The following is a 26,492-nucleotide window of genomic DNA, read 5'->3' as shown; positions in this document are numbered from 1 at the left end:
AGCATGCAACGTAGACACTGAGCATTGGCTGCATTGCCAAAAAAGCCAAAGTCTGGCGCTCAATGCCTAATTCATCATATCGGCGTAAAGAAAGACAGAATACATTAATACATTAATGCCTAAACCGAAGGCAATCTAATAGATCGAGGTTGAAACTCGCCAATCAAACTGTTATTTTGAGACACACAAAAAAAAAAGTGCGCATACATACGCAAACGGGGCGTTGGACACATTCGCCGCTCAGGCTACTGACATGACATTACGGATTCAGAATTGTTCGGACAAATAAAGACATCAACGGTTCAGTACATGAGTAAAGAAATGGAAAATTGACAGAGGCACACCAACTGCTCAGATGTAATTGCATGGAGGGGATGGATAAATCAAGGACTTGCAGTATTTCCAGTGGCACCAGAGAGATTATCACCATTTTATCAAAGCAGGCCGGTTTGGATTCTGGGCAAGCTGGTCCCGCACGTCTTCCACGAACGCTTCCTTGCCCGCAGAGCTACTGTTGCTCAGCTCTAATTTCTTGAGACTTGGTAGGGATGCTAGCCCAGAAAACAACCCAGCATTGATGATTCCATCGCCAACATCACTAAAGCGCAGCATCTCAAGCTTAGGTGCTGCTCCGTCTTTAAACTGCACTGATTCGACGTTGATCTCACCTCTGTCGTCTGTGCATCTCTGTGCGCTAGTCAGAATCAGATACAGCGACACTAGACTAGGGAATGCAAGCGGTAGGAAATCGAGATGGAGCCCTTCAACGTCAAATGTAAAATACCATAGTTGTAGGATGGCTAGGTATGGTAGGTTGACAAGGAATTGCATGGTGCCATCAGAATCCAATAGTCTTGTATTCTCTAGGCTCACCTTCACAAGATTTCGGAGGCCCAAGATCCATGCCGGCAATTTGACCACCTTGCCGCACAGCCCGAGGCTCCGGAGGTTATTGGGGAGGCGAGGATACGTCATCCAAACAGCCATGCAAACTATGTTCTTGACGAAATGTAGACACTGCCAACGATTCCAGGTTGCGGAGAACCTTAAGGGTGGAACAGAACTCATGACAATTTTTCTTGTTGATACCTTCGACCTTCAATTTGGTCAACCGCGTAAGACTTTTTATTTCCTTTAGGGTGTTCACATCACTGATATTCACTTCCCCTAGTTCGCGCAAGGCCTTCAGATTCCTCGCACCTCTCGGCAAAGAAATACCACCTGAAAAAGGCCTTGCTAAGGCAGGCATTGTGACGCACCAACATTCAGCACACCTATCACGCCAGGTCTCCATTGTATGCTGATGTGCGCAGAATGCTGCACAATTTCCTAGGAACATTTCAAGTAAGAAAAAACGATCACTGTTTAAGCCACCAACGCGAAGATACTGCAGCTGCTTAAGCTTGATGATGGTCTTTGGCAGCATGATCCATGTTGATCTAATATCTAGTGTCTGGAGTTGCCTCATGTTACCCACCGAGCCTGGAAGGTGATAGATACCACGACATCCTTTTAGAGAAAGGTACCTTAGGTGGAGAAGCTTCCCAATATGCTCAAGGTGATGATTACGTAGATCCCAGGTGTCTTGGAGGTCCAAAACACGCAGGAACCTCATCTTGTCAGAAATGAAAAACGGCTTCCATTCCCCAAACACCGTTAATGATCGTATACGAGATACGTCCACCACGTTCTCAAAGTCACCCTGATCTCCCTTCCAATTGGCACTTACAGCAAGGTGGCGTACGGTCCCATTTGTGTTTGAGCTGCAACCTTCTTCCAGTCTGAAAACAAGATTTTCCTCTGCTGCTTTTGAGATGCTGATTTCACGCAAGAGATCATGGATTTGGCATGAGTCAATTACTTTCCAACTGGAATCTTTTTTTTTATTTGGTAACATCATGCTTCTGCCAATGAGTTCCATGAACTGGCCCTCAGCTATATCTGTTGAAGACTTGCCATGCACCTCGGTTGAGTAACCCTCTGCAATCCACCGCCGCACCAAGCGGCCTCGTTTAATATTGTGATCTTCAGGAAAGATAGATAGATATAAGAAACAAGGCTTCAGATGATATGGTAAACCATCGTAGCTCTTATTAAGGACATTTTTAATATTTCCAAGCCCTTGATTCATCTCCAACTCAGCACTAATATGTAAATTTAATTTCTTCCACTCCATTGGAGTTTTTGGTTGCTTTGCCAAGAAGCCACCTATGGTCACTATTGCAAGAGGAAGCCCTTTACACTTCTTCATAATCAATTCAGCCTCCTCAGACAACTCAGGGCAATCCTCATTTAAATTTGTAATCTTCCCGAATACCTGAAATTGATTCAAATTAAAAGAATTATTAGGGAGGCATACTAGTATTTTGAATTTATTTCTTAAAGTGATTACATACAATGTAGACCTATGCCCGCCTTAAGGGTAAATGTTTATATTATATTAGTTGAGGCATCATAATTGTTCCAAAAATATCTGATCATAGTTAAACTGCATAATTATTTGCAAGTACGTATATGGACTTGAAAATAAGATATTTAGGTCCTTTCAAGCCAGGTTCATGTTTTTCTTAAAAAATTGCTAATTAGCAGTATTTAGGGCTCTATGCTAAGTAGCAGTTGGTACAGTTTGTTTTACAAGGCCTTGTTTTATACTAAAACAATATATTAGTACCACTGTCTGTAAGTTGCTTTTTAGACCCACTAAGCAAGCAGTTTCATTTATATAGTTTGTGGACTAAACGTTTGTGTTGTGATCAACCAGTAGGGATAATTGAATCCTTGTTGGTTTTAGAATCAACAGTGATAATTTCATTTAATCATGTTCAGTTCAAAATCAGCAGTGGTGCTAATTATGAGCCAACACCCAACAGTTATCAACTTTTATCTAATAATATTAACTGGCAAAAGGATACATAGTCCAAAGCCTGTAAAGTCTAGATTACACAATGAACTGTTGTGTTATGTGCTTTGTATGGGGAAAAATGAGCGCGATGATGACAATATGTGTTGGTGAACGTAGACAAAGAAGGTTTCAGAAAGATTGAAACAAAAAAGAGTAAACAACACAAATTACCATCGATTCTAGATACATGCTTTTATATCTGAAACATGATTGAAAATAATACTACTACTATATGCAAGATATTCCCCACCCCCACCAAGAAACAAAAAGGTCTTCGGCAAGACTTTCTAATTATTTTTTCTCTTTTTCATGCTGCTCTTCTTGGATGTAACTACTACTTACATTTCAAAATGTAACCTATTAGTTTTGTCATGTATCAAACTTTAACTAAGTTATACCAAATAAATGCATATGATCAAGACATATATTCATTCATGATGGATTTAATAGATCTAATTTGATTTTTTTAGATGTTTGTGTATTTCTATAAAATTACTCAAGTTTGACTTAGGACAAAAGTAAACACCTTAACATTTTGGAACCAAGGAAACCTTGTTATTTTATGTATACATATATACTCCCTCCTTCCCTGTTTATAAGGCATACACGTATATCAAGATTCAAACCTTGTCATCTTTGACCAATAATTTGACTATTAAATTTTTATTTTTATAATGCAAATTTCATATGATTGGATTCGTAATCAAATATATTTTATAATGATTATAAGTTTATAATCAAAAGTGATATAATATATGATAAATAAATGGTCAAAATGTTGTTTAGAAGACCGTGTCATGTTCCATCATGCCTTATAAACGGGGAAGGAGGGAGTAAATAACTTGGAGAATGTACTGTATAAATATGATTGTAGAGACAGAGAACTGCTCCGAGGATTCACAAATAGCAATTTCCCAACCATTCTCTATGACTAATTATATTTAAGCTAAAATACCTTCTCCGTGAAGAGGTCAAGTGCATCTTTTTCTTCTAAGATTTTGAGCTCCAAGATATGTGTCGTCTTTGACGAACAATGCCGAGCAATCTCATTTACCCTTGTCGTAACTATGATCCGGCTTTCTGTTACTATTCTAGGGAAATAACTCTCCAAATCAGTCCATTCTTTGGTGGAATATAAATCATCAAGAACAATCAAGTATTTTTTCCCATCTAAAATGCCATGCTCCCATTGCTTCTGACCACTCAGTTGCTCAGCCAAACTATTAAGAACGTCTGTACGATTGAATGGACGCTTTACTGTGACACAAGCACGCTTGTCGAAAATGGCATTGAGCTCGTGACTTTGGTAGACATCTTTAACCAGTATGGTTTTTCCAAGACCACCCATTCCCCATACTGAGATAACCTCAAAGTCTTTGCTATCTTGGTTTGAAATCAAGTTTAAAATCTTGGATTTTTCGCCCTTTCGCCCGATGAGCTTAGATTCCTTAAAAGCAGTGAAATTTGTCTCCACACGAGTGAGACACTTTCCATCTCCAGAGTTACTGTCATCAAGAGTGTCTGTGGTTGAGCTAGGCCCTGGATCCATTGAATATGATGTATCTTGTGAGCCCTAAAACATAAACACACAAGTTAGATGTTGCTCTCTATTTCATTGAGTATTTTTTTCTATCTTAGAAATATTTAAGTACTGAGTTTCTATTCTATACAAGCAAATTCCTTGTTCAACCATACAAGGTCGATATGCAGCAGTTTGTTGATTAAGATATGCAAAAGGGTTGGTAGGAAGATAAGTTCGTTTCATTTATTAGTTATGAACTTATGATTATTTTAGTTATGTAAGAAGATGAACTAGATAACAAGATACTTTTAGGGAAGAATATTACCTTGGCGTAGAAAGCATAGAGAGTTTTATCAGGAAAGAATTGCTTGTGCTCCGGTAGCAAAGTCGATGGTTCAACACACAAACTTGCAACTTTAACATGCTCTGTGCACACAAGGAGTCGACTCCCTTTGTTGTTAGTCGGGAAGCATGGTCTGATCTGGTTCCACTCATCCACAGTGGAGAGGTCGTTGACCACAATCAGGTAACTCTTCTCATTCAAGAATTTCTTGAACTCATCAGCCAAATCACCTTCCTTGGTGGTCCACAACCTCCACAGATCTTCGGCTTCAGAAGTTGTTGTATGAGTCTTTGTTTCTTCCTCTAGAGAATCTACAACAAATTGCATCACAATGTCTTGCAGAATCTCTGCTGTATTGAGAGGACGCACCATACTGATCCAGGCGTGGCATTGGAACTTCTTGTTCCTTTTGAGAGCATCATATGCTCTCTTGACAATGGATTTCTCCCCGAGAACATCACCTGTTCCCCATACACCGATCACTCTAAGCCCCTCGTCTTTCTTTCTGATCAGTTGAATGAGATCCGCTGTGGATTTGTTCTGTTGCCGCTGTGCTTCCTCGATGCCTGACATTGTTGCTGAACCGGCAGATCCGGACAGCTCTGCGCCGTCATCTGCAGACTTGGAGCCTGCAGCGCTCTTGACGAGTTGGTAGCGCAGGTTTCTCTGGCTCACATCCTCAACTCTAGCTCTCAGCTCCTTCATCTTCTTGGCAATGCGGTGCCGCTCCCGCAGCGTGCTCGGGAGGCGCCACCATGACAGCTTCTTGAGATGGACAGAACAATGTTGGAGGCAGTCCTCAGCATCATAGGCCACATCACGAACTTGCTTCACCCAGGTCATGAGCACCTTGTGGTCATCTCGTTCCTCGTGCACAGCCCTCAGGAAAGCCTGCATCATCTCGAGCTCTTCCCTGATGAAAGCATGGTCACGCTGCACGCCGAGCTGCAAGGCCACCTCCTCCGCTACAGCAGATTTGGCGTAGCCGAGAGCTCCATCCAGCACGGACTTGCCCAAGCTCAGCGCCGTGGCCTCCATGGCTATCACCTCTCCTCTCTGTTGTGCTGTGTGCTTCTGTGGATGTGAGCTGGTGCTGCTAATGGCTGGTGCGCTGGTCCAAAAGCCAACCTTGGATTAAAGAAGAAGAGGAACTCGTCCGGAAGGCCTAGCAAATTGATATTTTTTATCCACATTTGTTAGGGCAGCTCAAGTTGCAACAAATAAAAAGAGGGACTCCTGGAAGACCGAGCAAACAGGCTGGCAATTTTCATCGAAACTTGTCAGGGCAGCTTAAGTTGCATTGCAACAAATAAAAAGAGGGACTCCTGGAAGACCGAGCAAGGAAGCTGGCAATTTTTGTCTACACTTGTCAGGGCAGCTCAAGTTGTAAATAAATTAATGTAACCAGGTACACTTCATCAAGACTAATCTCAATGGGAGTACCATTCTCATTCAAAAGAGCACAATGTAAACATTTTATAGTACAATGTGATAAAAAAAAGCACTGACGAGAGAAAGGGAAAAGGTGATTTGGGCACTCTTTTGAACATAATTATACTCTTCCATGTATATTGCTCGAGAAAAATTACACATGATGGGCGCCGTTGGGACAGTCATTTGACTTCATTCCACAAACAACACGAGTAAGATATAGCTCAATTTTTTGTGAATGCAAAAGGCCAAGTAGGTTTGTACCTAGACACGCAGCAAACATCCTACCAAAGACATATAACCAGATTATGTTTCCCTTTTTAATAAACCATGCATATTTTTTCAGTCCGTAAGATGATCACTAACATAGAACAATAATAAAAATAAGAAAGACACATCACATAGAGATCTTATTTAGACGTGTGTTTGTGATGTGTGTGTGTAGATCGGAACCAGTCTAGCTTGGATGATCACACAACACAGATTAATTTCATAAAGTACTCGTTTACGATGTTAACCCGGCTGTGATGTGTTGAAACTTGACAGCAGAGACAGATCAACGTCCCTGAACAGAGAGTTTTTTTTTACTATGAACAGAGAGAGTGGAGAAGAGAAGCAGATACAATTGGAGAGAGAGAGAGTTGATGGCCCATTTTCTTGCATTGCTACGGGTGATAAAAGTTTTTCACAAGAATTATTTATTACAGCTGATTATCCATGGGCTGCTATGAGTGGCAAAAACTTTTTATAGAATTCAGAGTAATTCTAATCAACTAAAACACATAGTAAATAATGTTGTTCCAAAGAATTATACAGTGATAATATTTGAGTAAGACAAATCATATGCGGCTCATCCATTTCAAAAAGGAGACTCAGGAGACCCCAAAGTGTAACACCAACCATAATAAGTTTAGGTAAAGAAATTAACAAATATATATTATTACTCATGCTATAGTTTTGAACAGATCTTGGAATGTCAATTAAGAGAAACAGTACAGTTCAGTTCACTCCAGCATGAGTTGTACGAGGTGTCTTCTAATAGTTACCACAACTGCAAGTTAGCATATAATAAAATATGATCATCTCTATCATTGCCTTTAGGGCATATTTTCAACAGTCTCCCACTTGCACTAGAGTCAATCTAGAATGTATCTAATACTCATTGCTCTTGCTCTTGTGTGCACCTCATGCTTGGGCTGCGGAAGAGGTTTTGTCAAAGGATCTGAAACATTCAAATCCGTGTGTATTTTGCATATCTTGATTTCACCCGATTTGACGAACTCTCGAATAAGATGAAATCGCCGCAAAACATGTTTACTCTTTTTGGTGATTCCGTGGCTCTTTTGCTTGCGCAATAGCCCCACTGTTGTCACAGTAAAGATCCAGCGGACTGGATGCATTTGGGAACACACCAAGCTCAATAAAGAACTTTCTTATCCAAACATCTTTCTTCGCAGCTTCCGAAGCTACGATGTATTCGGCTTCTGTCGTAAAATCGGCCACTGTCTCCTGCTTGGAACTCTTCCAGCTAACAACACCACCATTTATTATGAACACGTAATCTGATTGGGACTTTGAATCATCTTTGTCAGTTTGAAAGCTAGCGTCGGTGTAATCCGTTACAAAGAACTCTTCCTCACTTTCATAGACCAAAAATACATTCTTAGTTATTCTTAAGTACTTAAGAATGTTCTTCACAGCTGTCCAGTGACTCTCACCAGGATCAGACTGGTATCTGCTTGTAACGCTTAGAGTATAAAAAATATCTGGACGGATACTTATCATTGCATACATAATAGATCCAATTGTCGAAGCATATGGAACTTTGCTCATGCGATCCCGCTCATCAGTTGTCGTAGGACACTGACTCTTGCTAAGATGTATGCCATGTGACATAGGCAAGAACCCTTTCTTCACCTCTTCCATATTGAACCGTTTCAACACTTTGTTGATATAAGTATCCTGGCTTAATCCTACAAGTCTCCTTGATCTATCTCTATAGATCTTGATGCCCAGAATGTATGCTGCCTCCCCTAAATTTTTCATTGAAAAACTATTTTTCAGTGAAGTGTTTATGGACTTAAGCATAGGAATATCATTTCCAATCAGCAATATGTCATCCACATACAGGATTAGAAATGCAACAGAACTCCCATTTTCCTTCTTGTAAACACAACCCTCTTCTTCGTTTTAATGAAGTCAAACTCTTTTACTACTTCATCAAAACAAATGTTCTAACTCTGAGATGCTTGCTTCAATCCATAAATGGATTTATGAAGCTTGCATATCTTTCCAGCATTGTTTGGATCGACAAAATTCTCGGGCTGCATCATATATACGTCCTCGGTCAGATTTCCATTAAGAATAGCTGTTTTGACATCCATCTGCCATATCTCGTAATCGCAATATGCTGCAATAGCTAGAATAATCCGAACAGATTTAAGCATCGCTACAGGCAAGAACGTCTCGTCGTAGTCTAACTCCTTAAACTTGTCGAAAACCTTTTACAACAAGTCGAGCTTTGTGGATGTGAATATTTCCAGCCATATTTTTCTTCTTTTTATAGATCCATTTGCACTCTATGGTTTTGACACCATCAGGTGGGTCAATCAAGTTCCAAACTTGATTTTCTCTCATGGATTCTATTTCGAATTCCATGGCTTCTTGCCATTTCACAGAGTTAGGGTCTACCACCGCTTCTGCATATGTCGCAGGCTCATTATTGTCTAACAATAATAATTCCCGCGCTTGGTGGAGCCTTGCTGACCTTCGTGGTTGTGGCGGTGCATCCCTTGCCATAGGCGTCTCAACTTGTTCAGCTATATTAGCGTCGCTTGTAGAGTTTGAACCTATTGGCTCATCTCGAACTTCTTCAAGTTGCACAGTTTTTTTACTTTTCTCTCCTTTGAGAAACTCTTTCTCTAGAAAAAACACCATTTCGAGCGACAAACACTTTGCCCTCAGATCGGTTGTAGAAGTAGTACCCTAAAGTTTCCTTTGGGTATCCCACGAAAATGCACTTATCCGATTTGGGTGCAAGCTTCTCAGACTGCAGACATTTGACGAATGCTTCACAGCCCCATATTTTCAGAAAAGACAAATTGGGACTCTTCCCAGTCCACATCTCATATGGTGTCTTAACTACGGATTTAGACGACACTCTGTTTAATGTGAAAGCTGCTGTTTCTAGAGCGTAACCCCAAAACGATAATGGTAGGTTCGACTGGCTCATCATCGATCGAACCATGTCTAACAGAGTTCGATTACGTCGCTCAGACACACTGTTTCTCTGAGATGTTCCAGGTGACGTAAGTTGTGGAACAATTCCGCAACTCTTTAGATGACTGCTAAACTCGTGGCTCAGATATTTGCCTCCACGATCAGATCTTAAAGCTTTAATTTTCTTGCCACACTGATTTTCAACTTCACTCTGAAATTCCTTAAACTTTTCAAAGATTTCAGACTTATGCTTCATCAAGTAGACATAGCCATATCTACTCAAGTCATCAGTGAAAGTTATGAAGTATTGGAATCCACCTCTAGCAGTCGAGCTCATTGGTCCACACACATCAGTATGTATGAGTTCCAGTAAGTCCGATGCTCGCTCTGAAAAACCTGTGAATGGCGTTTTGGTCATCTTGCCTAGCAAACAAGCTTCGCATGTCTCGTATGACTCAAAATCAAACGAAGTTAGAAGTCCATCCGAATGGAGCTTCTTCATGCGTTTCTCGCTTATATGACCGAGACGACAATGCCACATGTAGTTAGGATTCAAATCAACAAGTCGAGATCTTTTAGCATTAATATTGTCGGTACCCCAGGACTGGGGTACCCCCTCTTACTGTGTCTAGGCAAGGATCTTATAAGTTATCCTTAACTACATCCAAACAACCGGACCCCTGCGGTCCGGAATCCTGTTCTCCCAGCAGCGGCCTGGGCCGTTCCTCAGTTGGGAAAGGTCCGGAGACACCACGTGTCCCGGAAAAGGCAGGAACTCGTGCGCAAGCAGTCGGGACTCCGGACCTCCCCGAGGAGACCGGACCCCCGCAGGGTCCCGGACCCCACATGGGGTCCCGGACCCCCTGTATAATAACCGGACCCCTCGCTAAGGGAAGAGATCGACGCCCCGCGTCGGGGTGGTCCGGGGCCGCCACGTGTCTGCAAGACATGGCCGTTTGGGTTTCCATACCAACGTTCACCCACCATTGCATTTATTGCAGTAGGTAAACGTCTGCATTGATATGACAGAAGCTGAGGCGTTTCATTGACCGGGGGATACTATTGATCGCGTATTACCAAGGCAGTGGAGCCGCTGGCGCCGCCCATACTGCGTCTGCCAGATGGATACGACGGCTCAGCTTCGCCCATTATGACGCTACATAATAGCCTCAGCAGGCCACGCCGCAAGCTACGCTACTCCAACGAGCGCCTAGTTGACGGGACAAGAAAAGACCCCCCTGAGTCAGGAGAGCAGCAGTAAAGATTCGCTACCGCTGTAGCCACAGTCACGTTGGGCCCACCTGTCGGGGCATCAACGCCCTATGTATCCGCTCCCCCTTGATCTATAAAAGGGGGGGGGGGGACGCCGCTAGAAAACCTCAGGCTGAGCAAGAGCCAAGGCCAGCAGAGGATAGGTTCATACACAACCCAGAACAATACATCTCACAGTGGACGTAGGGTATTACGCTCCGGCGGCCCGAACCACTCTAAATCGTGTGTTCTTGAGTCCCCTTTCTCGGCGTAGATCTAGCCCCATTGCCTAGTACTTCCCCGAGTACTCCCTCACTGGGAATAGGCGGGTGCGTTCCGCCACCCGGCTGTGGGTACCCCTAGAATCCCCACGACATTTTGGCGCCATCCGTGGGGAAGACAGGCGTTGGCTGGATTTTCGGGCTTCTGGGCCGTGTTCATCCTCTGCAACGACGAGCGAGAAGATGAAGGAAGGCAGCGCCACACTCACTTCACATGCCATGGCACCGGCGCTCCAACGCCCTCGGTGCGGCGGCGCACGGCAGCGACGCCTGCTGTGCGTCGCCACTGCGACACCTCAGAGCCGGCGTGGCAGCGCACAGCGAAGGCGCCGCTGCGCGCTGCCGCCCCTACGTCGACTCAAGGTTTTCTCTCAAGCAACGGCCACGCCTCCTCTGCGGTGGCATGGCGCCGGCTCAAGGCTTTCTCTCAACATGGAGCCTGGAGCCGACGGCCATCCCGGAGGAAGTTGACCGTGTCGTCCTGCCGTCTCCAGCGCCGGAGATCCACCTCAGCGTTGCTCGGCGCTGCTGCAGACAGGACCCCGCCTCCTCGTGCGGGGGCCCCTGGCGCTAGCACCAAGGACAAGCCGGCGAACGACCGCACTTCTCCACGCGTCGCACCGGTCCATCTGCTGCGCAAGCGCTCTGGTTTCCATCGGCAACGGCGACGGCAGGGGGAGGGGGCCTCTTCCATTCAAAGCCAAAGAATTTGTCTCATGCCATGTAAGCATGTGACAGCTCTTAGGCAAGAAGGGGTCCCCCGAGCTCCCGAAGTGATGCTGGATGATGCGGTTCAGGCACGTCCAGGGCGCCTTCACTTCCGAAGAACACGCTGTATAGCATGCAGCCGTAGGTTACTCCTAAAAAAAACTAAGAGAATTCCTCCTTTGTAATAGCGTGGCGTCTACGTGTGTGTCCAGAGCGGTCAAGGTCCGACCTTGTAAACCCGACCTCTGGCCCTATCACACAAACAGGCAAAAGCGGTCCGGAGCGGTGGAGGTCCGACCTCGTAATCCCGACCTCCGATGTATACCGTGACAACCACAATAATAAAGGAGACTTTCTTTTTCAGTTTTACCTAGGCTCCACCCTGATTACATCTATTCGCCTTGGTTTAACTATTCTTTTCTCTTGACCGGAGTTTCCCTTATTGCTAACAATCCAAGTTAAGTTGCTGGCTTGTGGTCAGGTGAAGACACCCCTTCTAGCTGGAAGGCGGTCCGGACCCCTAGGGACTTGCTCTGGGGAAGTGGTATTTGTATCCTGGGGTAGAGAAGCTCCGCGTGGCTTAGCTTGGTAATGTACCCTAAAGTTTACGTACTTCACTACCCTGTTACAAGTACTCTAGTATCCAAGACTGGTGTCTTTAGAGGTCCCGGGCTCTCTTCTAGTATAAGGCTTGGTTTCTTTGCACCTTACTATGAGATCCGGTAACAAGCTTCATCGGATTGTCAGCAACGGTCGCTCCAAGTCCACTCCGGTGGCACGCTCCGGCGGAGACCGCTCGCCACGGTCGCTCCAAGTCCACTCCGGTGGCCCGCTCCGGCGGAGACCGCTCGCCACGGTCGCTCCAAGTCCACTCTGGTGGCCCGCTCCGGCGGAGACCGCTCGCCACGGTCGCTCCAAGTCCACTCTGGTGGCCCGCTCCGGCGGAGACCGCTCGCCACGGTCGCTCCAAGTCCACTCCGGTGGCCCGCTCCGGCGGAGACCGCTCGCCACGGTCGCTCCAAGTCCACTCCGGTGGCCCGCTCCGGCGGAGACCGCTCGCCACGGTCGCTCCAAGTCCACTCCGGTGGCCCGCTCCGGCGGAGACCGCTCGCCACGGTCGCTCCAAGTCCACTCCGGTGGCCTGCTCCGGCGGAGACCGCTCGCCACGGTCGCTCCAAGTCCACTCCGGTGGCCCGCTCCGGCGGAGACCGCTCGCCACGGTCGACAAAAGCCAGGTCCGGGAAGAGGTGCTTGCTCCCTGGGCGATCCGAAGTCTGTGTAGCCGCTTAGCTTGGTTCCGTACCCTAAGCCTACACCTTCGTCGCCCCATGAAGAGCACTCTAGTACCTAAACCTAGCAACAGGCATACCGGCCTCAGGGGTCCGGGATGCACGCTCTCTCCATGGGCACACCAACGCAATCAACTTGCGTAGGAACTCATCACGATGGTGGCCCCACCTGCGGGTTCGTACCTCACCCGAGGTGGGCCCGGGGGCCACTGTCGGTACCCCAGGACTGGGGTACCCCCTCTTACTGTGTCTAGGCAAGGATCTTATAAGTTATCCTTAACTACATCCAAACAACCGGACCCCTGCGGTCCGGAATCCTGTTCTCCCAGCAGCGGCCTGGGCCGTTCCTCAGTTGGGAAAGGTCCGGAGACACCACGTGTCCCGGAAAAGGCAGGAACTCGTGCGCAAGCAGTCGGGACTCCGGACCTCCCCGAGGAGACCGGACCCCCGCAGGGTCCCGGACCCCACATGGGGTCCCGGACCCCCTGTATAATAACCTGGACCCCTCGCTAAGGGAAGAGATCGACGCCCCGCGTCGGGGTGGTCCGGGGCCGCCACGTGTCTGCAAGACATGGCCGTTTGGGTTTCCATACCAACGTTCACCCACCATTGCATTTATTGCAGTAGGTAAACGTCTGCATTGATATGACAGAAGCTGAGGCGTTTCATTGACCGGGGGATACTATTGATCGCGTATTACCAAGGCAGTGGAGCCGCTGGCGCCGCCCATACTGCGTCTGCCAGATGGATACGACAGCTCAGCTTCGCCCATTATGACGCTACATAATAGCCTCAGCAGGCCACGCCGCAAGCTACGCTACTCCAACGAGCGCCTAGTTGACGGGACAAGAAAAGACCCCCCTGAGTCCAGGAGAAGCAGCAGTAAAGATTCGCTACCGCTGTAGCCACAGTCACGTTGGGCCCACCTGTCGGGGCATGAACGCCCTATGTATCCGCTCCCCCTTGATCTATAAAGGGGGGGGGGACGCCGCTAGAAAACCTCAGGCTGAGCAAGAGCCAAGGCCAGCAGAGGATAGGTTCATACACAACCCAGAACAATACATCTCACAGTGGACGTAGGGTATTACGCTCCTGGCGGCCCGAACCACTCTAAATCGTGTGTTCTTGAGTCCCCTTTCTCAGCGTAGATCTAGCCCCATTGCCTAGTACTTCCCCGAGTACTCCCTCACTGGGAATAGGCGGGTGCGTTCCGCCACCCGGCTGTGGGTACCCCTAGAATCCCCACGACAAATATTACAGACAGGTGAATCATCAAGATTTAAAACAAATAGCCCATTCACAATGGATGCAAAAGTCACAAATATATTATTCTTAGAGATAGCACAACCATTGTTTTCACTCGTAAAAGAAAATCCATCCTTCATCAAACATGAAGAAGACAAAATGTTTGGACTCAAACTAGGAACAAAATAACAATTAGTAAGCTCCAAGACAAATCCTGATGGTAGGTGAAGTTGCATCGTCCCGACGGCCACAGCAGCAACTCTTGCATTATTGCCGACGCGGAAGTGAACTTCTCCTCTTCCAACGCTTCTACTCTTTGTTAGTCCCTGCATCGAATTGCATATGTGAGCAACCAATCCGGTATCAAATACCCAAGAATTAACACAAAAATTAGCAAGAAATATTTCTGTAATATGAATAACAAGCGTACCTGAGGTGCAAGAACGGTTCTTCAACGAGGCGAGGTACAACTTGCAATTCCTCTTCCAGTGTCCCTTCTCGTGACAATGAAAACACTCATTATCTACAGCTGGTCCAGATTTAGCCTTGGGTGCAGAGTTTGGCATAGGGTTCGCAACGTTAGCCTTGCCCTTCTTCTTTCAGGAAGAACCTTTCTTCTTGAAAGTAGGCTTGTTCTGGACAGCCATTTCTGAAGACCAATGGTGGTCTCCTTGGATGATGAGTGATTGACAACATCGTGTGGATTTGATGTATCTCTTGGCTCGTGATGTGCAGGTGTAGGATGCGGCATGACGGTCGACGGCACGGGGTGAAGGTCAGGCGAAAGATTCATGCTGAAGGACCGTGGTGAAGGATGGACGCGAATAGGCTCGGAGAAGCGAAAGGTTCATGCTGAGGGACCAAGACGGTGAATGGTGAATTCGATTAGGTCTAGACTGAGGGACCCGAGGAGGTCGGGCGGAGCCATGGGCGGTCCACGCTGCACGGAAGAGCAAGAGTACATGGTGATGAAGACGGCGTCGGCCAAGTCGGCAAGGACGATGGCGAGTCAAGTAGGCGGCTCATGCGGCGGGCGCGGGCGAACGACTCGAAGGCGTCAAGGCTCGGCGGGAGGTCGGACACGCGTCGACATCGGCGGTTTGACCTCAAAATCGAAGAGTCAGTCACGTCGTGCGGCGGCGTGCGAGAGGGTTTGACCGGTTTGGCCTCAAAATCGGGGGAGATGGGTTTGACCGGTTCGGGCCTCAAAACCGGGGACGCACTTGGCGCGGTCAAGGTCCGGGGCAGAGGGCACGTGGCGTCATCGTGAAGCTTGCATCGAGGCGAAGCGAAGTCGTCATATATCGTGGAAGCTGGATTTTTACGAGCTATTTTTGGTCTTGAGGTATCCACTTCAAAAGAAACTTCTCTCAAACTACCTATAGGTGGAAGAGGGCGCGTTATCGATGTGAAATGGATCCAGAGGGACCCCCTTGACATAATGGTTCGTGTATATATTTTACATAAGCGTGAAATCAAAGTTGGGGATAAAGTAGCCGGAATACACGGGAATAAGGGGATCATTTCAAAAATTTTGCCTAGGCAAGATATGTCCTATTTGCAAGATGGAACACCTATTGATATGGTCTTCAGCGTGTCTATCTGGGGCTCCAGTAAAAAGATGGACAAATTTGCCCCTGCGTGGGCGGTTATTGTAAATAATAGTGTAAGGGTATTTCTGTCTTCTGGAGGAGACTTGGAGGATAAGAAGAGGGAGATGGACAGTCATTCAACCTGGTCGACTTGTTTCCATCGCCCTCTTCTTGTCTCTCAGTTCCTCTATTTTCTTCTCTCAGTATCTCAGATTTATGGGAAAGGAGGCCCTTCCCTCCTAGTGCCATCTGGGCTTTGATTTGGCCTAGTTTTACTGTTCCCTTTGTTGGATTGTGATTCTCCTTCTTGAATTTGGTTCCTGTGTCGCTGGATATGTTCTTCCTTGTTTTGGCGCAGGGATAGGAGCCAGGCTGCAATCGGCACAGGAGCACGGTCGGGGCGGCGTTAAGCGAGCAGCACGCACTCCAGGGTGCTAGGCAGCAGCGCGGAGCGAGGCGGCTCCAGGGGCAGGCCAGCACACGCGGCGGCAGCGGCGGCGCGACAAGGCAGGTGCGTGCTCCTCCCAACGGAGCGGTCGGCGGCGCTTACGAGCGTGGCGTCCGGCGCTCGGGGCAGGCAGGGAGCGCAGCGGCCCAGCCAGGGGCGTGGCCCGGCTCCACGCGCGCGGCAGAGGCGCTGCGGCCGGCGCACGCAGCTGCCGGGCGCCAGCAGCCGGCGGCGCTGCTCGCCAGGCGGGCGGCCGTGCTCGCGTGTGCGTGCGAGCGCACGTGCCCAGCAGGCCGGGGCAACGCACAGCCCAGCTTGCCACTCGGGCCCGCGGCCCAGCGCGCAGAGCAGGCCCAGCTCGGGGGCACAGGCCAAGAGCAGCAGCAAGCGCTCGGCCCTGCTGCGGCGTACGTGTGTGCTCGGCAGCCACGCACGGCCCAGGCACGTCACGAGTTGGCTTGCGTCACCGTAGAGGTTAGAAGAGAGGTGTGTCGGGTTGATTTCGGGACATAGGCATTGTTCTCTTGAAGAATTTTTAAAGGCTCTCATTCACCCCCTCTGGTCGGCTGTCCGGTCCTTCAATCACATGGCCGCCGCTTGTGCTCTTCTTGATGTCACTCTCTGCTGTCTTGAGCATGCCACATGTTCAGTCAGATCCTTTTCAGCCCCATGCATATAGTAGTTCGAGATGAAGTTTTCATAGCTTGGTGGTAAAGAGCCGAGAATGAAATCAGTGGCCAACTCTTGGCCAAGTTGGAAGCCCAGCTTCTCCAACCTCTATGTGTAACCAACCATCTTGATTACATGCGGACCCACTGCTGCACCTTCTGCCAGCTTGCTCTCAACAAAGGCCTTGGACACATTGAACCTTTCAGTACTGGCTTGAGTTTGAAACATGTCCTGAAGCACCACGATTATATCGTGTGCCTCATGGTTTGTCTCGAACTGCATCTGTATGTCAGGTTCCATGCAAGCGAGTATAAGGCAGCTTATTTCAAAGTTGTTGTCACAAACCTTTCTGTAAGCAGTCTTTTCCTCAGCAGGTGCATCATCAGCAGTCTTTTCTGGTAATGGGGTATCCAGAACATCTTCTTTTTTCTCTTCCTTGAGAATAATTCTCAGGTTGCGGATCCAATCCGCATAGTTAGTCCCATTCAATTTGTTCTTCTCAAGGACCGAACGCAATGAAAAGGATTGGGTGTTGTTGCGGACTATGATCTACAACAAAATAACAATGCAAAATACTAAGACAAACGTATTCATGATCGAGTAAATGACATTAAGCAATTAACAGAATTTACTCCAATTAAAACCAATATCTCTCTATTGATTCTTAGTGATTCAAGACCCACAACTATCTAGTCAACTAGTGAGCTTTAGCATCACCGCTAGAAGACTAGATAGATCGGTAAGCAACACTTTGCTAATCATATCACATATGACTCTTGTTGTTGGGTGACATCTCTATGTCTCGGCTCCCAATCTTTATGCTCCAAGGTCCTTAATCGTTAAGATAACCTTGTCAAGCTAACCAACCTTTATGCGTGTAAATATCCGATACAAACATATTCATTTGAATTTAAATTTAGAGAATTTAAATTCAACTGAACTCAATCAATTAAACAATGCAATTCAGCATGAATGCATAACGGACAAAACGACCTCATTTAATTTAGAAGACAGCCAATTATTTTTTATATACAACATTTCCTGTAACGAAAATAAATGTTGAGAGAATTTTTTAAAATTATGAGAAAATTGTTGTTTTATTTTTAATTTTAATCACATCTTCAAATCTAAAAATTTTAGAGTGTGGCAACTCGGCGATTTCCTTGTCAGCCGGCTGTGATGACGACGGCGAGCATGTGCACGGGTAATACGTGGAGAGCAGCCTCCGGCCCATTCCCCGCAGGTCCGTCCAGCCGTCGGGCGCCACTTATGAGGGTGAGTTCATGCAGGGCGGAGCCAGGAATTTGTTTTTTTCATTATTATGGGGGCCAACCATGCTAATTTATATAAAAATTTAATCAAAATTCAAATGTTCAATGTAAATTTGAAAATCATAGGGGGGCCAGGCCCCTGCTCGCCCCCCGTCTCCGCCCCTGAGTTCATGCATGGACAGCTCCAGCCTCCGGGCCTCCAGTCTATATATGGGTGTGATTGGTTTCCTTGCGGCTGCAGCCTGCACTCAATACCAATATGATCAAAAGTGGTTTGCAACTCGATCTTTATAACTACACTTTATTTGGGGCTTCTGTAGTATGAATATGATGTATGATGCTAGAAAATCCTTTAGAAATGAGTGGAAACGGTATTCCTATTGATAAGGCAGTTTACACACGCACAACTAGATTGTAACTAGTTGCACTAGTAGCAATTGGGTAAAAATTAGGTTCTAAGTGGTTGCAATAAGTGCTAACTACGTTACAGCCAAGTTGCAATTGTGTTGTAGCTGTGCGGGCAACTCATAGTACAGTAAAATTGCAATTACGTGCTTGAAAAAATAAGTTCCACAAATATAGTCTTCATGGATCTCGATTTGTTAAGCACATTTTTCCAACAACTTGCTGCAAATGGATCTGCAATGGGAGCTACAGTTTAGTGGCGGACGATGAGCTGTGATTTAGTTGTCTGCATCTAATTTTGCATGCATGAGACCGGACCAACATTTATACGGATTTTTTTTATTTTAACCTTTTTTAATAATATTTTAAGTTTAACCCGTATTGGTTTTTATTTGCAGGGCGTAGCCCGTTTGGTCGCGCCATCCTGCATGGCGCGACAGATAGCCTTTGTCGCGCCAGTGCATGTGGCGCGACAGAGTGGCCACGCTGGCGGCCCGAGCCAGCGCAGCGCCGCGACGGCGATGATGTGGCCCTCCCTGTCGCGCCACATGCACTGGCGCGACAAGCCTGTCGCGCCATGCGGGCTGGCGCGACAAGGCCAATGTCCTGGGCCCGCGCCGGCCTCCTCTCCCCCACCCTCCCTTTCTTTCCCTCACTCCTCCCCGAGCAGAGCTCGTCTAGGGGTCGCCGCCGGCCGCCGCACCCCCCCCCCCCCCCGAACCCCCCAAATCCGGCCTTTTGGGGGGAGAAAAGTTGGGGGAAACGTTCCCCACCCTTCCCCGAAGGTATTGCTCCCATTTTTTCTTCCTTTAACCGTGCACATTTGTAGATATTAGGGATTCTTGGTGATTAGGGTTTGGTTGTTGATTTGAAAAATCATGTCGTAGTTGATAGTTTTCTCATGATTAGGGCTTTAGATGATGCATAGATGGTACTCTGCTCTCGATTTGGACGTGAGGTAGTACGTGCATGCATCGATTAATATGATTTCTAGGATTGAGTAGTGGGGATGTTAATATGGCTTTCACTCATGGATACTAGGCACCGTGAAGAATTGTTTTTGTTTTTCATCTAGATTGGTGTTACCACAGCCATCTATTAGCATTGCTACCTGGTCCAAATCCTAGTATGAGGACAAGTAGAGTTTTGAGAGAGAAACAATTACTTATACTCCTTTGGAGTTGAGCTTATTAAATTTGCAGTCAGGTTCGTAAAAATCTGATCATCTTGTCATGGTTGGTTCAAGATCCATGTAGTTGTTCTTAGGATAAGGTGCAAGCTCATGTGATGTAATACTCGTAATATTGTTTCAAGATCCAAGGGTTGCTAGGCAAAAGTAGGGTTATTAGATTATAACATCTACCAAAGTCTTAGCTAATAATGGATGGTTGTTTACTTATCCTCCCTCCATTTTTTTACACATCATATTAGGTTTGTCATAAATCAAACTTATCTAACTTTGATCAAATTTATAGGAAAGATATAATAGCATCTACAATACCAAATTTGTTTCATTGAATCTATTATGGAATATATTTTGAGACATATATTTGGTAGTATAGATTTTGAGACATCTATATGTGAATATATTAAGAATTCGGTCAAAGTTGAATTGAGTTGTGGGGATGTTAATATGGGTTTCACTCATGGATACTAGGCACTGTGAAGAAATATTTTTGTAGTTCATTTCTTTGTATAAGTGATGAAGGTACTCCGATTTTTTTTTGTTGTAGATGGACGAATTAGTTCGGGTTTTTCATGGTGGTATGGTTAAGGAAACTGGAGAGTTTGAGAATATGGTAGAGGATATCAAACTGTTCGATAGTGCTCCATTGTTAAAGGATTTGGTAGACCGGGTGGTTTCAAAACATTCATGTGGAATTGATGAAATATCTCTGAGGGGTAGATTTGATTGTGGTAAAGCTAGAGCACATTATGTTTTGATGACATTGGAATCTGAGATGCATTGGAGAAAGTACAAGGATATAGTAGCTCATGCAAATGTGGTTTGTTTAGAGGTGGTTGTTGAAATAACCCGAGAACAAGATTAGAAGAACCAGTTGGGATAGTAGATGAAGTTCCATTTCGTATTGAGAATATAACTCAAGAGTCAACTATTGTAGAAGATGTCCCAAATCTCACTTGTCCTAGTGAAATTGTTGCGGATTATGATATGGCCGTCGCTTGCGATCATTTCGACAGTGGTACCTTCGAGGAGGAGGATGAGAGGGGTGCTGGAGAGGATGATGATGTTTCTTTAGGTTCAGAGGACAATGAATACGATAGTAGTGATGATGAGGACGATGATGAAGGCACTGCGGAAGAAGAACCGGAGGGTAATGCTAGGGCGCCCCAAGCAGAGCAGGAGGACCTCAGATCTGGCGAGTGCACTTGCATGACACCACAGCTATTACACCTTCCATGCTCGCACCTAATAACGGCATGTAGAGCTCGAGGACTTTGTTTCAAAAGCCCCACTTATTTGAGCCTGTACTACGCTCGGTCGAACACAATCGACATATGGGAGTCCAGTTTTGAGCCTTATCTCGATCCGTCCCAATGGCCCGAGTACAAGGGACTAGAGTACGTGCTGGATGCGTCGCTATTGAAACCTAAAAAAGGAAGGAGGCGGAAGAAAAGGCTCAAAGGTGACATGGACGAGTCGCAAGGTCGGGCTAGTGCGGACTATGGCACCAGTGATTTCGATGAGGACAGGAGCCAAAACCGTTGCTCCAGGTGCCATAGATTTTGTTCTCAGTGCAAGTGTAAGAAGAAAAAAATCTAAACGAAAAAAAACATCCACAACAAGCATTAGAAAGAGGACTAGGCATATCACATGGAGAGAGGTACAATAGTTTGTGCTTAGCAAAAATATTAATATATACATACAGTGTTTTGCTTATCATTATTAGTTGAGTTTGTCTTGGTCTTTATTTTTGTCTTATACTCATGAAGTTTTGATTCATCATTGCTGGATGGCGCACCCCACGTTCCCCCTACTGGAGACGTTGTACGACTCCAAGCACCGAGCACACGTCCTAGTTGACCATGCCGAGGTTAGTGTTACTATTTCTCAATAGTTTAATTTAATTTTTTAGCTGCCTATAACGACTTATTTGTTCCCATATTAGGTGTTGGCGCCCCTCCGCGCACGTACCCACCCCCCCTTCGGTGGGATGAGCGGTATGTGCCGTACCTTCGGCGGGCTGGGATGCTTCCTCTTGCTCGAGTGGTGTGTGCGGGCCTCCCAGCGATGGATGCGCCTCTGCTAACTACTTTTGTGGACCATTGGAGGCCGGAGACACATTCTTTTCATTTACCTTGCGGGGAGGTCAGCATCACTTTGCAAGATGTGGCGATGATTCTTTGGCTGCCTTTAGAGGAAATTGTAGTGACCGGCATTATACAGACTGATGGCTGGAGAGATATGGTAGAAGCACTGATTGGGATTCGGCCTCCAGAACCACCTGAGGGGGTCAAGGACAAGAAGACCTCAGGGGTTAGCTCGTCATGGTTGAGGCAGAATTTTAACCATTGTCCTCAAGGAGCACCGCAGGGGGTTGTAGAGCGGTATGCTCGCGTATGGTTGTGGTACCTGTTTGGAGGTTTTCTGTTTCCTGATGGTTCGGGAAACACGATTTCATGGATGATACTTCCAATTGTGGGCCAGCAGTGGGAGAACATTGCTCAGTATAGTTGGGGGTCGGCAACTTTAGCTTGGATGTACCGGCAGCTTTGTGACGCATGTCGGCGGATTGCTAATGATTCAAACCTGGACAGGTAAGTCTCCTACAAATGCCTTCATTGCCTCCATTTGAGTAGCTCTAACACCCAAAATCTCCATGCTCGCGGATGACACATCGTTCTAAACGTTGGGCACCTTGTGTGGCAGATCGGCAACTAGGGCCTGCATTGCCTCCATCTGAGCCTCCTGAGCTAAATCCTCCATCTTTTCCATTTCTTCCATCCTCTTGTTAGCCTCCAAGTTCTGAAAATATTCTTCCCATGAACCCTTTCGGTATTTAGCTTCCGGATCAACAGTAAAACCTTTCTTTGCTCTTTCCTCCCTTAACCTCTGCCTCTCCATCTCCTCCTCCTTCTCCTTCTTCTCATAATTTGCCAAAAGCTCCCTATCTATGAGGGGCCGTGGGTACTTGCTTCGGTTCCTCCTCCAATAAACAATGCAATCCTCAAGAGTTGCCTTTTCTGCTACCTACTTTCCATACTCACGCCGTAGGTCTTGGAGTACAGGCCCTGACAGAAATGACTCAAGGGGCAAAGTAACTTGGTAATCCTTCCTTGTCTTCAATTTTCTATTTAAAGTGTCTCGAGATTTCCAAGGCTCTTTTGTTCTGCCCAATTGCAACATTAGCTCATACTGGCCTTCGAACCACTCCCAATCACATGTCCTTCCCTCCTGAAAAATTATTGAGAGCCAAACATTCAGAAATGTTAATATACCAAATACTAGCACAATGACAGAATCATAAGGAGTTTCAACTTTGTGGTTAATATACGAACCCAATACTCTCCATAGCTATTGCCACAGTAATATCCGTAGCCAAGCTCAGAAGGAACTACGCCTTTTGTGGCCAGAATACCACACTTGCATCGAAGACTAGGAGTAGTTGTACATGGCCATTGCTTCTTCCCACTCTCAAATTCTCGCACTTCCTCTTCTGTCGGCCAATGAGATCTAGGACCATAAATATACTCATTGAAGTCACATGCCGGCCATCCATCCTGCATGACACATAACATTAGCTACATAATTACAGCAAAATTAAAGAATCAATGCTACGGTACATGACACTTACTCTAGTCTTTAGCGAGCATCAAAAAAAGGAGTGAACTTTGGAGGGACACCAATATTAGGCCTTTGAAGTTTGGCACGAACACCGCAATAACATTTGGGAGGATTGTTCATACGATATATAGCAGCTTCTTGCTTCTTTTCCTCTGTCATAGGTGGTGGATTTGGTGAGGGAGGGACCCATCGTCTAAACTCATTGTACGCCCACGACTCTGACCGATAATAAGGGAACATCCGAATTCTAGGATCAAACTTATCCGAATCATCGATCCACTGAAAGAAAAGGCAGTGGCAAGGATTCAATGAATCATTCCACTTGCATATGTAGAATGCTCTACCGGCCGTCTTGGAATACCTCGATTGCTTCACCTCTGCCAGCTGATTGCCCGGTTCACAACGACAGAATGGAACTGGAAGGGCAGGAGGGACTGGGGCATCCTCATCACACTCGGATGGGTACTGTCCACCACCAAGCAGCTTGTACCGGGCATCGCTCATTGCCATGTGCACTGCATATACATAAATTCAATTGCCATGTGAAATAAAAAAACTTATGGAAACAAAAACAAAATAATTATGGAAATAAAGTATATACTAATTAAGCACAATATACCAGCGCTCAAAATATAATATGTACATTCCTAAAACTATAGAATAAAATTACATGTAACTCATATTAACATCCCCACCACTCAATCCTAGAAATCATATTAATCGATGCATGCACGTACTACATCACGTTCAAATCGAGAGCAGAGTACCATCTAAGTATCATCCAAAATCTTAATCATGAGAAAACTATCAACAACACCACCATTTCTCATATCAAGAACCTAACCCTAATCAAAATAACCACCAATAACTACTAATGCACACGGTTAAACGATGAGATATTAGGGACAATACCTTCGGGGAAGGGTGGGGAACGATTCCCCGTACTTTTTCCCCTCAAAAAATCCGATTTTGGGGGCGATGTGGGGGGGGGGGGGGGGGGGGGGGGGGCGGCGGCCGGCGGCGACCCTGGACGAGCTCTGCTCGGGGAGGAGTGAGGGAAAGAAAGGGAGGGTGTGGGAGAGGAGGCCGGCGCGGGCCCAGGACATTGGCCTTGTCGCGCCAGGCCGCATGGCGCGACAGACTTGTCGCGACAGTGCATGTGGCGCGACAGGGAGGGCCACGTCATCGCCGACGCTGGCGGCCCGAACCAGCGCAGCGCCACGACGGCGATGACGTGGCCCTACCTGTCGCGCCACATGCACTGGCGCGACAAAGGCTATCTGTCGCGTCATGCGGGATGGCGCGACCAAACGGTCTACGCCCTGCAAATAAAAACCAATACGGGTTAAACTTAAAATATTATTAAAAAAAGATTAAAAATAAAAAAATTCCATTTATACGACACCGACCGAGCGTCTCTGCTACTGTTTGCAAACTGGTGGCTGACACCTGTCAGATTTATGCTTATTTTGCGTTTGTTTGACGCGGTGCAAGGAAACATGCCGACGTAGGCCAGGGATCAGCGTCTGCTTCACGCGGTGGAAAACGGACGCCGGCTGGGGTGTCGTCCTTCACTCCCAAAAAATTCAAAAAAATATTGAGCACTGCTGTGCTTGCATCGCCGCCGCCACTCCCTTGAGCGCTTCTCTCGGCGGCCACTGTACCGCCATGCAGTCTTTGCCGGACCGGTGCGCCGACCAGCGCATGGCCACAGCGGCTGTGATGGCCTCCAAGGCGGCGCATTCGTGCAACCAGTGTTGAGCCACACGGACTCCGCGCGTCCACGAGTTGTCGCCCAGCCCAGCTGCACCTCGATCTTGCTCACCGGTGCAGCCGTGGCCCGTGGGGGAGGCCCTCCTGCCGGCGCGGCATCGCCTACTCCGTTTTGACCCCGCCATGCCTCGACATGGTGATGCTCACGACGCCAAATGACATCCGTGAGGTCCACCATCAAGGTCATGGAGGCATCCTGCTGCTGGCAAGCATCAGGAGATTGCCGTTGCCCTGCTTTCTGCTCTGCGCTTGCCGCCTGTCAATCTAGCCACGCTTGCCACTTCAAAGGTAACTTTGCCTTCTGCTAGTGCTTGCACTGTAGGTATTTGATAAAATGCCGGTTCAAGTTCAAGCTAATAAATTCATGCACCTTCTTCCAGTATATGTTTTAGATTGCTTCACTAAATATATTTTGTTTTAGGTGAACACATACCAATAGAAAATTGTAGAATTAACTTTGCTTTTTTTCAGTGTTCACCCATACTGCTATCGTTGGGCCAGGTAGCTTAGATAAAAAAAAAAGACAACTCATTATCTCATAGTTTGTATTCTCATGCCCATAACATGGATACCTCTAGAGTTTGTGTTCATAACTTAATTCACTCCGGCTATTCATCAGTTGATAAGAACTTACCATCCTATTTACTTGTGATGAATGGCACTGAAAAAAGATAGGAAGAGTTATTTCAAATCCTTGCGCTCTTATAGATCTCTTAAAGATAGATGAATTTCGAACTATTTCTGTGAGCATTCTCTTTTGCCATTATTGTATCTTTAGGTTAATGGAGCCTACTATGCTTTGGGAGACTGGTAAGAGGAATGTGCTACTATTACAAGAAGGCAAATCTGTTCTTTCACATGAAGGCACACCATGTACAGATGAGAGATATAGGATCATTTAGAATATGTTTCAATGTATCGAAAATACATATCCAAGTTCGAAATGTACTGATGTTACCTCATAGATTTTTATATTAATTTGGCTCAACATCTATGCTAGGTTCTATGAACTCAAGCTTAAATGTTTGGTAAAATCTGCTAACATATTAATCTTAGAGTATATATATAATCGAACGCAAATGTAATTGATCTCTCATGCCTGTTCAATTTACATTTATAGGAAAGTTTACACTATAAGGATCTACAATGTTTAGATGGTATGACAATGCAATCCTGAACTTCTTGAGGCTTCTGCCCTTTAGTATGTGCATGTTCCATTTGGTTGCTTATTTCCATCACCAACGCCTACTTACGATACCTTAGAGATCATTGGTCTGCCTAGCTACTTTGAGACTTCTTTTCAACATTATCATTAGTGTTATCATTTGTGCCACGA

The 26,492-nt window shown here is 46.3% G+C and overlaps 3 long non-coding RNA genes and 1 pseudogene across 3 annotated transcripts; 2 read left to right on the top strand and 2 right to left on the bottom strand.

The window, feature by feature from the left end:
* Window positions 1-223: 223 nt before the first annotated feature.
* Window positions 224-6,758, bottom strand: LOC120699638 (annotated as a pseudogene).
* Window positions 6,759-19,308: 12,550 nt separating this feature from the next.
* LOC120699637 lies at window positions 19,309-23,016 on the top strand. The gene is made up of 2 exons (XR_005685516.1): window positions 19,309-21,632; window positions 21,708-23,016. It is a non-coding gene; the product is annotated as an uncharacterized LOC120699637 (long non-coding RNA).
* A 769-nt stretch (window positions 23,017-23,785) lies between these two features.
* On the bottom strand, window positions 23,786-24,362 carry LOC120699636. The gene is made up of 2 exons (XR_005685515.1): window positions 24,296-24,362; window positions 23,786-23,898 (listed from the first exon to the last, which is right to left on the bottom strand). It is a non-coding gene; the product is annotated as an uncharacterized LOC120699636 (long non-coding RNA).
* A 461-nt stretch (window positions 24,363-24,823) lies between these two features.
* LOC120701540 lies at window positions 24,824-26,166 on the top strand. The gene is made up of 2 exons (XR_005686148.1): window positions 24,824-25,444; window positions 25,935-26,166. It is a non-coding gene; the product is annotated as an uncharacterized LOC120701540 (long non-coding RNA).
* The last annotated feature ends 326 nt before the right edge of the window (window positions 26,167-26,492 follow it).

This window comes from Panicum virgatum, chromosome 3K (genome assembly GCF_016808335.1).
Source record: "Panicum virgatum strain AP13 chromosome 3K, P.virgatum_v5, whole genome shotgun sequence".
NCBI classification, from domain to species: Eukaryota; Viridiplantae; Streptophyta; class Magnoliopsida; order Poales; family Poaceae; genus Panicum; species Panicum virgatum.
This window is presented reverse-complemented; position numbering and strand designations above follow the sequence as displayed.